Genomic DNA, 15,513 nt, shown 5'->3' on the forward strand with positions numbered 1-15,513 from the left:
GGAGGATAATGAAAAGCTTGAAAAAGATCTTGAAGAAGCTCTGAAATATGTAAAACAATAAAGACCGAAGTACAAGTTGTTGAGCAAGAATGTGGTAACTGTCCTCTACATGTTGAGAAAATTGAGTACTTAACCAGCACATTGGAAAAATTCACTCAAGGTAAAGAAAATCTTGATGTTATGTTAAGATCATCTGGAAGAGCTATCTACAGACAAGGTATTGGTTAGAAGGCAAAAAGTAATAGGATAAACTCAAAGAAATTTATTGATCTGAGTAAACCTACTACTAATGCATGCTTTTACTACAACACAATTGGTCACACTGTTAGAAACTGCTATTTTAGAAATGTTGGTGTTCCAAAGGGAAAATACAAATGGGTTCTCAAGGAACAACTTCCTGGTACTAACAAGATAGGACCCAAATTCAAATGGGTACCAGCGTCAAAATCGTTTAATTATTGCGCAGGAAAGAAGCAGTAGCTGCTGAAGTAGTATTCAACTCAAGGATGAACTATCATGATGAAATAAACAAGTTCTTGAGTCACTAGTTGTGGTATCTGTATCTAAACTTTTTCATGCATCATTCATCATAAGTGTTTGAATGACTGATTGCTATATGATGCTTGAATTGTTTGTTTTCTGTGAAAATATTGCTATGCAACTTTTAATCGATTGTATTAATTGTTGAATCGAATATTTTGCGTATATGTGTTTCTCTATTTTTGGTAACACTCTCAAAACATAACATCGACTTCATCTTTAATAAAACCGATTATTAGTCTCTATTTTGGACTTTCTTATGTCTTGAAAATTTGAGTTTGATGAATTCAGTTTTAGGCACTAAAGTGGATTTTTGTGTTGATTAAAACCCTAATACACAGAAGAGTGAAATTAATCTTCTCAACAGACATTTGAATCATTCCTTCTAATATTCTACAGTCAATATCTCTCTCTAAACAAAAATGGCGTCCAGTTCATCTTAGAGGAAAAGAGTAAAGACATTGGGCACTAAATACTTGAGGCGACCATCACAGCTGGAAGGATGGATGATGGAAGAAGGATCCAGCTGATTCTGGTGGAAGATGGAATCAACGTAACTTCTTCTAGGAACTTCTGGAATCTGAATTGGAAAGGAGGATAAGCATAATTTTGTTGCAGCGGAAGAAGATGAATTATGATGATGACTGGAGAAAGCATAAACTCTGGAACCCACTCTTCAAACGGTATTCGGTGGCTGGATTGAAGGAGAATGGATGATTCGGTGATGAAGATAAGGTTGAAACAATGATGGAGAAAATGGAATGAAGGCAGAGGTTTAAGTGTTGTACTGTGATGCAGATGGTGTAGAGGAATGCTAGGAATGGAGCCTAGCTAGGGATAGAGGCTAGAGGAAACTCTCAAGCTCTCTCTCGGTGACCTTCAAACAAAAGAATGATCTGGAATGAATTCAACAGATTCTAATTCTTCATTTAATTCAAAGGTGCCCATACAATCATAGAAGCAAGCTATTTAAAGGAAAACCAAGTCCTAGTTACAACGTTGGATGCATTGCATAAATGCCAGCGATGCAAGGAGGAAAAACGTGAAGAGCCACGTGGTCAATCAAGCTAGTAGTTGATGGTGAAGAAACGTGAGAAATTGGTGCATCTTTAGACGCTAAGCTCAAACCCTCATCCGATTAGCACTGGCTTTCTTCAACTTCAACCAATATGCTGGTTGGAATGTGACTCATGTAGGCTTCCAAAGCAGCTTGCTATGCATCCAAGTGAAGATTCCAAGATTCCTCCAAGTGAAGATTTGGCTTGCTTCTTCATTCTTGATGTTTCCTTGCTTCTTGATTTATCAAGTTTCTTGGCTAGTTGATCCATGATCTCCTAGCTTTATTAGACCCTACAAAACATATATAAACATATTAAAGAGAATCCTACTATGACTTAGAGAAAGAAAATTAAGAAAGAGTCTTTAACAGTCCTTCTTCACTTCCCTTTCTTTGCCTTAACTTAAGTTGATACTCCTTTGAATGGAATGCCCTAAATGGATTTCCATCATACCCTCCCTCTTGAAAAAACGATTTGTCCTCAAATCGGGAAGATATAAAGAAGCACAACTTTGGTTTGTTACTTTCCTCCTGGATCAAAAATATATTTACAATAAGCATCAAATATATCTCTAATTATTATCAATCCAAGAAAGAATTTTTTTATGGAAGTAAATTTAGAATAAGAACTTTGTTTTATAGTTTTAAGGAAATCTGAATAGTCACCTTTCTTTTATCATGAGTTTCTTGTATCCCTAAGGGTAAAAATAACTCAAGATTTAAATTGCCATATTTTGAAGAGGGTAGTATAATGAAAATTGGTGTGACAATTGGTTCAAAAGAGAAGTTATCATGCAAAGACTTAAAGATAACTGAAGAAGAATTAAAGGATTGCAAACCTTCCCTTTTTGGTTCCCTTTGAATTGTAGGAGTAGAATTTGCCATCAGTAGCAATTTCTCCTTTTCTCTCTTTTCTTTTTCTCTTCTCTCTTCTTCTTCTTCTTCTTCTTTTCTCTCTTCTTCTTTTCTTCTCTCATCTTCTTCTCTCTTCTCTTCTTCTCTCTTTCTCTTTTCTTCTTCTATCTTTTCTCTCAATTCCTTTTCTCTCCTTCTAGTCTCTCTCTTTCTTCTCTTATCCAAGAGTTTCTCAAGTTTTTCTTTAAATTCAATTTCCCTACTAGAGAAATCATCTAGACCTTTCATAAATGTTTTTCCCTCTTTAATGAGGTGTCCCATTAATTCTAGGTCTTTCTTAGCTGAAGGAGGAACAAAATTTCTTCTCATGCAAGCTCTTAGTTCATACCAATCATGAATGGAGGATTTTCTACCTTTCTTGACACTATACTGCCTATGATTCCACCACTCACTTGCATGTTCTTCTAATCTAGAAAGATATATGTTAAGAGCAAAGGATTCACTATCTCTAGCAAGAAAAGGATGTAATTTATCAATTTTTCTTTCCCAAGCTAAGTATGTTAAAGCACTAATGTCTTTACCAAAAAATGGAATATCTTTCCTAGCTTGGCTATACCTTTCATCCTTCCTTCTTTCTTTTTGTTCACCCTCATTTTGATTTTCCGTGGGTAAACAATTTCCTAGGCTCACTCATTTATATTCCTCTCTTGGTGATCATGATTTCCTCATACATCTTTTTAATTTCAAAAGTGGATTCTTAGTTTGAAAAGGTTTCAGATTTTACCAAGAGACAATTCCCCGGTAAGAGAAGTGAGCCAAAGGTTGCTTAAATACCAAGTCTTACCTAGCCAGAATGTTTAAGGTTACTTACTTGACCATTTTCAAAGTAAGATTCACTATTGAATTTAATGATGGACTCAAACAATCAAAATGAAAGATAAAACACCTAGACTTATAGTGGAACAAAAGCCTATAGCATGAAAATAAAACAAAAGAAATCTTATGTGAGGCTTGTAGCTTTGGCTAACAAGAGACACTCACCGTCTACTATCAAAGCAAACAAAGAAAATTGCCAAGATTGGAGAGAGTACCAAGGACTCTTCCAAACACTTGGTCTTAAATGGCCTTTTACAAATAAAAGAAACTAACACAAAAACCTATTACACATTAAAATGAAGAAAACAATTGCAAAACAATTACAAAAGACTCAAGCATCTGCCACGCTCCTGGTTTATCCTGTAGGAGAAATTCATGTGCCCAGATATGGCTTCTTGACAACTTTGGGTATCCTGGTTAGTCCCATCCTCTACACCTCCAAGTCAAGGTTGTCCTCGTGCTTTATGACTCAACAGATCCCTTCTTCACTTGTAGACTTCCTACACTGCATTCTGGTAAGCTGATGAACTAGCTATATGACACCAATTAAATCAGACCTGCACAGCTACACCAAAAACAACAGATACACCAAATGATAGCATTGGTAGGTGGAAATTAAAAGGTAGTCACAACAACTTTAGATTTAAGTGTAGAAACAAATTTTTAAAAACTGATACAATGCTATGGTAAAGGAAGAACAAGTTTATTCACAATTGATTATGACAAGAACAACCTTTACAGCAAATCAATGAGTTGAACTGGACATAAACAATGGACCAAACTAGTCAAAACAATCTCCTGAATTAATTCAAAATCAGTGGACCATGTTAATCAAATCAATGGACAAAGAGTCATGTGATGTAATGTAGAGCACATAAACTAAACTTAATCACTCAACCTAAATAGAATGGAAATCTGCACAAATTAAACTTAGTTGTTTAAGTGCTCAAGTCATCACAATAAGGTTCTGTTCTGCTCTCTCATAGTCCACTCTGCTCAATCCCACATTCACTGGCCAACTTCCAAACTACTGCAGCTATGTGTATTTCACCTTTTGGAACAACTTTTATCCTTGTACAGGTCAACCAAACAAAAACTGTAGAACTCTAACTGGTTAGCACATTTTAGATTCAAAACTGGACTTATTTCACACTTGAAACTACAACACCTCTCAACAAAGATTATTTGGCTTTAGGTGCAGCCACACAAACTCTATTTCTGCACTGTTTTAGGGTACTCTAGAAAGTTTCTTTTAGAGGATAGACACTCAATCTTACAATCCCTCAGCTATTTGGCTTGTGTTTCAAAATTTGGCTAGTGGAGTTGCCAAATTTTCACTCTTTTTCTCACTACAGAATGGTGTTTCAGGAAGCTATTTTTCCTTGTTGTGAAGGCACTTGGATCAAGAAGAAACTAACCAAATGACCAGAATTTTTAGCTGAACCAGATTTAATTTGATGGACAAAATCAGAATTCCAAGAATGAAAAATCAATGAATTAAAGCTACCAAAACAAGTTGGCACGTCAAAAGGAACTTATGAATGGTTCTAGAATAGATTAATAAAGCAAGAAAAACCAAAATGTAGGTTGAAATCAAGATGAAACCAAACTATTTGATATTTTCCCAAAACTGTTTGATGAAATGCCCCAAAGAGAATCAAATTGTGTTTTGGGGTTTTAACTGCTTGAAACTAGATTGCACGGTTCTACACGCCTTTTAACACTTCATATGGCTTATTTTGATAATTTATTTTCAATCTTAAACAGTAAACCAACTCTTGCTACAATCCAAATTCAAATTTGAAGATCAAATCATCAAATCAGATTCAATTTCCAACACTGCACCAGAAAAATTTGGCTTGATTTTGGTGTTTTGAAACTCAACTTTACACAGAAGTGGCTTAAACTCGAAATGAATCACTTCAGCAACTTTAATTAGTGGTTTGAATCGTGTTCAAACTCTGAAATGAGTTAAAAACAAATTGCTACTCAAATTGACCTTGCCACTTCCTAATTTAACTCAAAATATGATGGTTTAATAAACAACTCTGTACTTAGGCCAAGATATTGCTAACTGAAATCTGCTAGCAACTTTTAAACACCATTTTAAACTTGTTCAAGCTATCAAATAGCTCAGAATTAGCAGAAATCAATATCAAACCTTGTTATGGCCAATTTATGCAAAAAAATACCCCATCAATCCAACAAAATCAAGTTTGATTGATTCAAAAGCTATAGCAACAATGAAAATGACTCAAGGAAGTCTTAATACACTAGATCAAGCTGGAAATTATCAACTAGAATGAATTAAATTCGGATTAGACAACCAAGGATTTTAAGCACGGTGAAAAGCTTGAAATAAGACAAAAACAGTAGGTGTTTCTGGTTTATTAGGCAACCAAGCTATGCTAGAGGGGTTTTTCATACCATTTGCAACCTTAGACAACACCAAACAGTGGTGGACAATGCATCAGAACAGACATAAAAGACTTAAAACAGATTCAAAGAAAACATAAACCAGAAATGAATTTTCAATCAGATTTGAAACCTGAACCAGAGTTTTAGTGATTCTGCTCATATCACCAAGGCTAGATTAAGCTCTCATTGCCTTTTGTGGTTGATATATGAATTCATTTCATCTTAACTCAAACACATCCAAAAACTAAAGCAGGAAAACAAGATTTAATGACAAATTAAAAACACTGCATCAGAATTTTGAGCACATGACTTTAACATACTGGAATTGAATTCTAAAGCTGGAAATGACTCAAACAAGTAACTAACTGATTAAAATGTGTAGAAAAACAAGAACACACATCAGATTCAATGAAACAGTGATGCACAAAAGAAATGACCAAGCAAAATTGATGAAACAATAACAAGAATGATAAAACAGAACAAGACCATGGTTGTAACTGTAAGACAACACAAAAATCATATAAAGACACTTAGCTCAAGCGTAGAATTCAACCACAGATCCTGATACCACATGATGGAAGAAGGATTCAGCTGATTCTGGTGGAATTATGATGAATTATGATGATGACCGGAGAAAGCATATAAAGACACTTAGCTCAAGCATCATTTTGTTGCAGCGGAAGAAGATGAATTTGTTACCAATAAGGAGTATTGGTAAATCTTGAAGAAAATTGTTTTGATGATGTTGCAAGAAGTTTTAGTTGAAGAAGATATTAGAATTGTTTAAAAGCAATTTGTAGAAATATAGTAGGAAAGTCTTGTAAACTTTGTAAAACTTGCATTTTTAACTGCCATAATCGATTATGGAATGGCAATAATCGATTATCACAAAGTCATCCAGGAATAATCGATTATCACCTCATATAATCGATTATCACATTTTTTGAAAAACCTGTAACAGACTTGAATAATCGATTATCACTTACAATAATCGATTATTCGTGGCAGTTGAGACTTAACCTTAGATATTCAGAACAGTTGGCTATATATTGGGTTTCTGTGAAGATCAAAAGGAGAAGTTGAACAGAAGCTCTTGAAAAATACTGTTTGTCAGAGGCAGTTCTCAAAAGCTATAGTTCAAGTTCCCTTGCTTGGTCTCGTGAACAGGAGGGGCTCGCGTTTCGTGTGTCGATAGTCGGAGCAAGCTCTCTTCGAGTTAGCAAGGTGCTCTGCCTGGTCTCGCGAATAGGAGAAGCTCGCGTTTCGTTTGTCGATAGTCGGAGCGGTTCTCTTCGAGTTGGCAGAGTGTTTCTCTTCTGGTTCGTTTATCGAAGGAAGGTTTATTTATCTGCTTTATTCACTATTTGTTGTAATCTGTGAAACATCTTTTTAGTGGAACTGTTAATCACTTTTTATAGTGATTAACGACTGGATGTAGATTCTGATGAATCGAACCAGTATAAAAATTACTCGTGTGATTTTCTATTCCCTACATTTTTTATCTTTTACGCATTCAAACAGAAGAATGATCTGGAATGAATTCAACAGATTCTAATTCTTCATTTAATTCAAAGGTGCCCATACAATCATAGAAGCAAGCTATTTAAAGGAAAACCAAGTCCTAGTTACAGCGTTGGATGCATTGAATAAATTCCAGCGATGCAAGGAGGAAAAACATGAAGAGCCACGTGGTCAATCAAGCTAGTAGCTGATGGTGAAGAAACGTGAGCAGCTGGTGCATCTTCAGACACTAAGCTCAAACCCTCATCCACTTAGTACTAGGCTTTCTTCAACTTCAACCAAGCTGCTAGTTGGAATGTGACTCATGTGGGCTTCCAAAGAAGCTTTCTATGCATCCAAGTGAAGATTCCAACATTCCTTCAAGTGAAGATTTGGCTTGCTTCTTCATTCTTGATGTTTCCTTGCTTCTTGATTTATCAAGTTTCTTGGTTAGTTGATCCATGATCTCCTAGCTTTATTAGACCCTACAAAACACATATAAACATATTAATGAGAATCCTATTAGGACTTAGAGAAAGAAAATTAAGAAAGAGTCTTTAACAGTCCTTCTTCACTTTCCTTTCCCAGCCTTAGCATAAGTTGATACTCCTTTGAATGGAATGCCCTAAATGGGTTTCCATCAATGGATTAGTGATGATGAAGCTCAATCCAAGTTTGTTGATTGCTGGAAAATGAGAAAATTAACTACGCATAAATTCCTGAAACTTAGCTTCTTCAGGAATGAAGGTTTCCAATTTCAAGGTTGGCTAAAACGCCAAGGGCTGAAGAAATTCGTTGAGATGGTCGATCCTTGGTATCCAGAATTAGTAAAGGGGTTCTATTGCAATATGAAGATAAGTGAAGGGACGATATGCTCAAGGGTTAAAGGTGTAGACATCAAACATACGGATGAAGTATGGAGTGATATAGAAGGGTTCAAAATAGAAGGAAAAAGGTGTCATTTGGGTATGGATGGCTTGCACAAATTCTTGGTATATCAGGATAGTTTGAGAAACCTTGAAGATGTCCGTGATTATTCTCAGTACAAGACTAGAGGAATGAAGACGGATGATCGACTAGCTGTTTTTGTTATCTCTTGGATATTAATGTCTAGAGGTAGTAACCATGCATAGGCAAGAACTGAAGACCTGTACTTGCTTAAGGCTTTCAAAGAAAATATTTAGGTAAATTGGCCTGCAGTGATTTCGGATAACATGTTAAAAGTAACTAGATTGGAATCTGTAATGCTGCCTTATTGTGTCTTCATTTGCATGATCCTCATTCATTTTGGAGTTGACTGTGTTGATGAATCAAGTGAAACATACAATAGAAACAACTTGATTAACAAGTCTGCTATACATAAAATGGGCATGCAACATACTTCAAAGGGTTGCCTTATTGTGTCTTCATTTCCAAGATCCTCATTCATTTTGGAGTTGATTGTGTTGATGAATCAAGTGAAACATACAATATAAATAACTTGATTAACAAGTTTGATATACATAAAATGGGTGTGCAACATACTTGAGAGGGTTGGGTGTTCAAGGTTGAGGCCACTGAAGAAGACGAAGAAGCAAAAGGATCATCTTCAATTCCTTACATGGCTAAGTCGGAGTTTGAAAGGACAATACTGAGAGAAATGAAGTCTCTCAAGATTATGTGTCAGAAAACCAGAGATGATATTGCTAAAATAAAAGAACATCTAAATTTGGAAAATCAAAATGAAGAGATTGCAGCTGAAGAGGAATTAGGTGGGGAAGGTAGTACACCTGAAGTAAGCTCTAAAGAAGAATTGCAGGAAGAGGAAAGTATGGATGAAGATGTCGCTGATGAATGTAATAGTGACATGCCTCTTGGAACATATCTGAAGAAAAATAAGAAAAAGATCAAAAATTAATGAATCTGTTGTTTCTGTCTAAACCTTTTTGTTTTTTTGTTTTGGTTGTATTAAATGATTCTATATGTCATCTTTTTTTTGTGCTTATCTCATTCTACTTCCTGATTATAATATCAATGAAATCAGAATTTATGGTTAAATAAATCTGTGATTGAATTAAACTGAATAAGATCAAATCGGTTACACTGTGTTTGTATGTGAATGGATTATTGATTAATGTTACCTTCACACATTTGCATACTCACATATTAATTCATGTATTACATTGATTTTAAAATGCTTGATCTGGAAAGACTTGGAAAGGTTTTGCAGGAATATCACTTGCTGACTGGATGGAACTGGATAATTTGAGATATGCTATAGCAAGAAATCGACTTTGACTGAGATAAAATCGATTAAACATCAACAAGAGTTTAAAGATTCCAAAACTGGAATATTTGATATCTTTAAATCTTGCTTTAATTGATGTTGATTACTTATTCTTATATCTCTATGCTTATCTGTTACATAAAATATCTTATATGATAAGAGTTTGAAATGTGTTGTTTGATTCAATCTGTATCACCATGCTATTACTATGAATTATTTGATCTGATACTGTGTTATTCACACTGATATATGCTCTGAGAATTTCTGTTTACTGCATTGTGCTTCTGTATTTTGAGATTGAAATATGCATAATGATAGGGGGAGCATTGCATATCATTGATATATTTCACATGCCTTCATTTAAGGGGGAGAATCTCTTAATTTCATGTGAATATTCTTGACAGGGGGAGCATCATTACTTGTTTTATGATTATCTGATGCATCTCTGTATGCTTGATTATTTGTCTATCAATACCTTTGTGTGCTTACCTTTTTTGCTAATGCCCAAAGGGGGAGAATTTTTGGTTGATTGATTGATAATCTGTATTGAGTTGTGCAACATGGTTGATTATTAATCATGGTTGTGCATCATCAAAAAAAGGGAAGATTGTTGAGATTGTTGATATCTGAGTTTTTGATGATGACAACACATAATTAATAACACACATGTACTTGGTCTTATATGTTCTATGCTTACATGTTATATGCGTTTTTTAGAACATGATTGTGTTGTTTATGTTGTTCATTGCATTTCACTGTGTTATATATGTGATTTTATACATGAATGCATGACACATGTTTTTGGAAAAGAAAAACCACAAGCACTTTTGTAAAACTTAAATTGTGTGGCAAAACAACAATTTTAAGTCGATTTCATTATGGGGTGAGTCGATTAAAACTCGTGTCTTTGCACAAACTTTTTCAGTATGCTGTGAGAGTTTTTCAAAAAGAAAAGTTTTCAAAACTATTTTACTCTGTTATTAAGTCGATTACATGCGTGTTACATTTGACTGAGTTTGTTATGTTTTGAATAACTATTAATGCTTGATATTTTTAAATATGTTGACAAAGCATTAAATGAAATTTGACTGCATTAATTGTACATTCAATTAACTACATTGATTATTGTTAACTACAATAACAAAATTGCTATATTTGACTGCATTAGTAGCTTAGCCGATTAAAATGCGTCAGAGTTGTGTTTATCTATAAATTAACGCGAATTTGATTTCTGTAAGAACTTTTGTGAATCTAACAGTTTGTGATAACTTTTGCATAAAGTGCATTCTTACAAAAAGAGAGAAAGAGCTCCAAGAAACAAGAAGTGACTATGGTGATCATCTACTTGTGGATTCTTGAAGAGCAAATTAACTGCACGTACAAAAGCTGATCATATCTGCACATTGGGTGTAACTGAGAGATCAGAGGCTACAATCTTGTGAAGATTAGATTAAGGTTCGCTATTGTGATTATAGAAAGAAGAGCGTGCGACGTTCTTGACTTTGAGGGTGGCTAAAAGAGTTTGGACTACAAGAGAGGGGATTCTTGCTGCTAGTCTGTTTGTATACTGCTTATATTTTGATTAGAGGGTTAGAGAGATGTTTTATATTTTTGACGTGAAGTCGCTATAAAAGCCTTATTGTATCCTTGATCATTATAGTGCATTGGTTTCCTGGGTTGGAAGGACACTAGATGTAGGCTTGGCCGAACCAGTATAAAAACTCAGTGTTTGATCTTTCTATCCATACACTCTTTTATTCGGTCGACTTCTTACTTTACTCAGTCGATTTAATTTCCGATGCATAAACAAGTATTTTACCTTACATTTCATGAAAGTTATAAAGGCATCACTTTTTGTGAAAAATATTTTGAAAGTTTTAAATTTTATGCTTCACCAATTCACTCCCTCTTGGTGTGAGAAATTGAGTCATTCTTTTATAACAACAAAGAAGGAGAAATAAGAGGAAATGTGATTTATGTGGATGTGAGGGTTCATATATATAGTGGGGACCGCTTTAAATGAGTTTAAATGAGGTGGTTGAGTTTTGGTGAAAAACAATTTTTTTTAACCACCACCGTTTAAATTTTTGCCAATGGTAAATAGGGAACGGAGAGGCACTAGTGCAGAATTGGCTTTTAACGTCCCCTCATAGACGTTCGTCCACAAAAGCCTCAACGTAAATAATTGACTAGTGGCATATTCTTAAATAAGTGAAACTCTAGACGTCCGTTGTGGGGGAGACGGACGTCTATAATACTATAGACGTCCGTGGGAGGGGCCCGGACGTCTAAGAGGCTGAAAAAATGAACGTTCAACTCCCATGTCAGCCCATCAAACGTCCGTGCAAGAGGGGGACAGACATCTATAATATTATAGACGTCTGTCCCCCTCCACACAGACGTTTAAGTGGCTGAGAGACAATTAATTCTTCAAATATCTGTCAGCACCAGAAACGTCCGTTGTGGAGGGGGACAGACGACTATAATATTATAGACGTTCGTCCCCCTCCACAACGGACGTTTCGGGTACTGACACGGTATTTGAAGAATTAATTGTCTCTTAGCCACTTAAACGTCCGTGTGGAGGGGCACGGACGTCTATAATATTATAGACGTTCGTTCCCCATATCGGATGTTTCAGGTGCTAACAGGGTGGTTGCAGAATTAATTGTCTTCAGCCCTTAAACGTCCGTTGTGGAGGGGGTCGGACGTTTATAATATTATAGACGTCCGTCCCCCTCCACAACGGACATTTAAGGGGCTGAAGACAGTTAATTCTTCAACCACCCTGTTAGCACCTGAAACGTCTGATATGGGGGGACGGACGTTTATATAATTATAGACGTCTGTTCCCCTCTACAACGGACGTTTCGAGTGCTGACAGGTATTTGAAGAATTAATTGTCTCTCAGCCCCTTAAACGTCCGTTGTGGAGGGGAACAGACGCCTATAATATTATAAACGTCCGACCCCCTCCACAACGGACGTCGAGAGTTTCACTTATTTAGAACCCAGCCCCCTCACCCCCTTCTGATCCATTCATTTCTGCAAGCAGGGGGGCAATCTTATGGCCTCTCTTTCTTACCGGCAGGGCAATCTTATGGCCTTCACCTCCCGCCCCTCCCGGAAATAGAACCCAGCCCCCCTTCTGATCCATTCATTTCTAAAAGCAGGGGGGATCTTCGATGTTGTCATTTCGAAATGTCCGCTTCAACCGCAATTTCACCTCCCAAAAAGCAAAGTTGGCTTTGACGAGCGCAGATGTGAGGAAGCGGGAGCAAGATAAGCGCTTTTTCTACTGAGAAAGCGAACGCGCGACGGTTCAAGACTTAGCCGAGCGTTATCGAAGATAGATTTACCGAGAGGCTTCGAGTTAGCGAAGCGCTGTAGTAGCGCCGGCCGAAGCCGTATGTGCTAAAATGCTGAGCCAAGGACGCTCCGCCTTATCTATAGAAGCAGTCAACCGAGTGCACAAACGGACGTCTGGCAGTGCACAGACGAACGTCCAACCCCAGCCCTACCACAAAACAATTTAGGCAGGTGGTCGTCGCGGGACGTCTGACAGGCACGTGGGACGTCTACGTGGACGTCCGAGGGTGTTCACCGGACGTATGGATAGGCATCGGGCCTGACAAATCAGACGTCTATGTACACGTCCGATGTGGACCCCCCGACGTCTGAGCAACGTCACCCGCAAAGACGTCGGGGGAAGGCCGGACGTCAAAAGGCCAAAAACATGGACGTCTAAAGCCCTTTCTGCACTACTGAGGTGGAGGGAGAAGGGTGTAGTAGTGTAGGGAGAAGCTCTCTCACTAGAAACACAACGTTGGGACTAGACCGTAAAGGTCCACTCTAAATTTGTCCAAAACGGAGCTGCCAACGCTGACCACTATGACACCCACAACCACCTCCATTTGCTCCTCCCTTACCTCACTCACGCAACCAGAATAAAACCAAGAACAAAATAGAACTCTCAAATACAACCCCAAAACATAGCCATCAACTTGAATCAACGCTGAATGATCAAGAGCACAAAATCTCCCAACCGAAAAACCCCAAGACCCCATTTCAACCCCTAGGCCCCATCACGAGATCAAAACTTGCAAATAAGAAATAAAAACCCCATTCAAACAACACCATCGCCTGGAGCACTCGTTGTCGAGGAAGAAGCGTTGTGAATCGCAATACCATCGCCTCACCGCCACGTCGCCGCCGACGTGCCCTTGATGCACCCTCGCCACGTTACGAGAAAGGAGTTCGCTCCCGTTCCTGTTAAACACCGCCAGACCCAACGAAAGAGAAAGGAAGAACGCCTCCTTGTTTGCGAGCAAAAGGAGAAGAAGAGAGGGGCTTCCCTAGCCAGGCTCTCGTGTGAGACAAAGAAATCCCTTGGCTGGGTTGTTTGAGAACACGACCAGACATTAGGGAAAATTTCCCTTGCGCGACCCCAAAAGCCAGGGTTTTCCTGGTTCAAAAATTAAACCACAGCTTAGGCCCAAAGAAGGAGAAAGGAGAAGTTTCTCCCTGTGTGCGACCTCCACAAGGGTGTTGCTTCCTCCACCACCACATCATGCTTCCTCCACCTCCCCAAATTGTTTTAATTCTAATTCTATCTTTAAGTTAAAACTTTTTTACTTTTACTATTTAGGATTTTTTTTTATTAATATGGAAGCCCTATTTCTATCGTTCCCGTATATGAATGCATGCAGCGGCAAGCACACAAACTTTTTTTCCTCTTTAACTTCTTCCTTTGCCTATACTGTTACATTATTTTATTGTTTCATTTTGTTGTGAGAGTGTAGTGGAGTTTCATTCCATGGTGTACTTAGTGGAAGATTACAAAGGTTGCTGGTGGTGCAAGCAACTGATCCAGCGATCTTGGTGGTGGTGGTGCTTGAAGGTACAGTGGTGAAAATGGTGAAGGTGAAGGTTGAGGTGCGGAAAAAAGTTACGTTCTGTTGAAGGTCAAACGGATGTGGAAAAGTTATGATTCATTCATCACGACAATAATATGCCAAGACAGAACCTTTTCCTCCATGTCACTTCTTTCTTCTTCTCCTTCTATGTGGCTTTGTCGGCGGCGACACACCGTCGCGGGAGGTGTGGTGCGTGGCCAAGAACAACGCGGAGGATGCGGCGTTGCAGTCGGCTGTTGCGTGGGCCTGCGGCGCCGGCGGGACCGATTGCGGATCGATCCAGGGAGGAGGACCTTGCTTAGACCCTTCTAGCGTGCAGAATACGGCGTCGTACGCTTTCAATGATTATTTCCGAAAACACGAGATCACCGAAGAGAATTGTAACTTCGGTAACAATGCCGCCATCACCTCCTCGAATCCCAGTCAGTTTTCTCTCCACTCCCTTAATCCTTTTTATCCTTCACTACTTCAATTTCAAATCCCCTCCAAAAAATTTCTCATCTTTTTCTATTTTAATTTTTCAAGTTTCGGTAATTGCAAGTTCCCTTCTAGGTAGGTAGCATAAGCAGTGATCAATTGGGCTCAGTTTTATCTTTTCTGTTTTCAAAATTTTGGATTCTGAAAGTTTAAGTCTTGTTTTGAATGTGATGCATTTCTATAGTGAACAACGGAAGCCTCTCGGGATCCGCGTCATCGATGGGATCAATGCCCGGTGAAGACACGGGTGGATGCGGTGGAGTTGTTCGGAGGTGGTGGTTTTGGCCATTTGTTATCGCCGCTTATTTATTCTCCATAGTTTCACCCTTACCCATTGTTTAAGGATAGAGATCTATCTATTTCAGATTTTTAGATTTACTAGCATAGTTCAAATCAGCATTTGTACTTAATTTAAATCAAAGGGAGTAAATGTAAGGTTGTGTTATGAACTATGGTCTCTGTTTCTAGGAGGAAAGTTAGTCCATTTTTTGTGAGTTTTGTGTCATATGATTCTTCTATTCTTGAAATGCAATATGCAGAGGTTAGTTTTACTTGTACTGATACAATTAAAGTGAGTTATTGATAGCTATTTTAAATGGTTATGGTGAA

General features: G+C 37.7%; 1 long non-coding RNA gene across 1 annotated transcript; it reads left to right on the forward strand.

The window, feature by feature from the left end:
• Nucleotides 1-13,275: 13,275 nt before the first annotated feature.
• LOC128194044 (uncharacterized) lies at nucleotides 13,276-15,513 on the forward strand. Its single transcript, XR_008245335.1, has 2 exons — nucleotides 13,276-14,849; nucleotides 15,089-15,513. It is a non-coding gene; the product is annotated as an uncharacterized LOC128194044 (long non-coding RNA).

This window comes from Vigna angularis, chromosome 9 (genome assembly GCF_016808095.1).
Source record: "Vigna angularis cultivar LongXiaoDou No.4 chromosome 9, ASM1680809v1, whole genome shotgun sequence".
Taxonomy (NCBI): Eukaryota; Viridiplantae; Streptophyta; class Magnoliopsida; order Fabales; family Fabaceae; genus Vigna; species Vigna angularis.